The sequence below is a fragment of the Nerophis lumbriciformis genome, unplaced genomic scaffold (assembly GCF_033978685.3).
Source record: "Nerophis lumbriciformis unplaced genomic scaffold, RoL_Nlum_v2.1 HiC_scaffold_43, whole genome shotgun sequence".
NCBI lineage: Eukaryota > Metazoa > Chordata > Actinopteri > Syngnathiformes > Syngnathidae > Nerophis > Nerophis lumbriciformis.
Genome location: NW_027316585.1, coordinates 10,241 through 12,500, shown reverse-complemented (window position 1 = coordinate 12,500; position 2,260 = coordinate 10,241).

The following is a 2,260-nucleotide window of genomic DNA, read 5'->3' as shown; positions in this document are numbered from 1 at the left end:
GTCCCTCTCCTCGCTGGAAGTCCAAAAAAAAAGGTGTAAATTTGACTAAGTGCCTAGGAGGATGTCCCTTTAAGAAGGCCGACCTGCTATGGTTCTCCACCTGGGTCAGGAACGCCAAATTGTCCCTCTCCTCGCTGGAAGTCCAAAAAAAAGGCGTGAATTTGACTAAGTGCCTAGGAGCATTTCCCTTTAAGAAGGCCGACGTGCTATGGTTCTCCACCCGGGTACGGAAAGCAAAATTAGTCCCTCTCCTCGCTGGAAGTCCAAAAAAAAGGCGTAAATTTGACTAAGTGCCTAGGAGGATGTCCCTTTAAGAAGGCTGACCTGCTATGGTTCTCCACCCGGGTGCGGAAAGCAAAATTAGTCCCTCTCCTCGCTGGAAGTCCAAAAAAAAGGCGGAAATTTGACTAAGTGCCTAGGAGGATGTCCCTTTAAGAAGGCTGACCTGCTATGGTTCTCCACCCGGGTACGGAAAGCAAAATATGCACCCCCATAATTATAGACATCACCCCCCAAATTAAACACATTATTTCCAGTTCTTTTGGGCCTCTATTTTCAGACGGTTTGGCGTATTTCCTTGACGCCGGGGAGTCCTACAGGTGTTCCCGGGGAATGAGAGGCCTTTTGTGGGCCAGAAAGAGTGGGGAACCCTTGGAGCCCCTATTTTCAGACAGTTTGGCTTATTTCGGTGACGCCGGGGCGTCCATCAGGTCTTCCCGGGGAATGAGAGGCCTTTTGTGGCCATATGTCAACAAAAGAGTGGGGAAATGGAGCCCTCCGGTGGACTCCCGCTGCAAATGCACCCCCCAAATTAAATACATTAATTCCAGGCCTTTTGGGGCCCTATATTCAGACGGTGTGGAGCCCTCCAGTGGACTCCCGCCTCCAATGCACCCCCATAATTATAGACATCACCCCCCAAATTAAACACATTATTTCCAGTTCTTTTGGGCCTCTATTTTCAGACGGTTTGGCGTATTTCCTTGACGCCGGGGAGTCCTACAGGTGTTCCCGGGGAATGAGAGGCCTTTTGTGGGCCAGAAAGAGTGGGGAACCCTTGGAGCCCCTATTTTCAGACAGTTTGCCGTATTTCGGTGACGCCGGGGCGTCCATCAGGTCTTCCCGGGGAATGTGAGGCCTTTCGTGGGCCATATTTTCAGACAGATTGGCCTGTTTCAGTGACGCCGAGGCGTCCATCAGGTCTTCCCGGGGAGTGTGAGGCCTTTTGGGGCCCTATTTTCAGACAGAAAAAAAAGAAAAGTAACCCTTACACTACAAAGGACAGCGGGGAAACGCCCCCCCAGCAAAGTCACAGGGGAAGTGGGGTAGACAAGTGGAGAGTGTCTGGGGAAAAGTCCACAAAATGATCAAAAATCACACCCAGGTACGAGTGCCACAAGTCCCGCCGCGTCCCACCCGAGTCCGAGGTGCCCCCCACATGCCCAAAACGCACCCAGCAAAGGTGCACTGTGAGTGGGGAAGAAAAGTTGGAAAAGTGGGCAAAAGTCCCGAATTTGATCCAACATTATACCCAGGTTCGAGTCCCACAAGTCCCGCCGCGTTCCACCAGTGTTCCGGGGTGCCTACAATGTCCACAACTTACCCAGCAAAGGTGCACTGTGATTGGGAAGAAAAGTTGGGAAAGTGGGCAAAAGTCCCGAATTTGAGCCAAAATCACACCCAGGTTCGAGTCCCACAAGTCCCGCCGCGTTCCACCAGGGTTCCGGGGTGCCTGACATGTCCACGACGCACCCAGCAAAGGCGCACTGTGAGTGGGGAAGAAAAGTTGGAAAAGTGGGCAAAAGTCTGGAAAAATGACCAAAAACCACACCCAGGTTAGAGCCCCACACGTCCTGCAGTCGCACCCGAGTCCTGGGATGCCCAACATGTCCAAAAAAAATCAAAAAAAGCCCAAAAAATCAAAAAAATCCCCGGGCCGTATCTTGGACGCCGGCGTACCGCGTTCGGCCCTCGTGCCGTAGTTTGGCGACCGATTGTAAAAATTTGCCGCGACCGGCTAGTTTTTTTCCTTGGAGTAAATAGAGAGTAGATCCAGCAGAAAATATGCACTATAAACAAAGAGAGGGAGTTTGGAGGGGGGCAAAAACGCCCTCTTGGAACTTTTGCAGCAGCACACATCAAACTAGCGGGGAGAAGGCATGCATAGCAAAAGGCCACGAAATGATCAAAAATCACACCCAGGTTCGAGTCCCACAAGTCCCGCCGCGTTCCACCAGTGTCTCGGGGTGCCTACAATGTC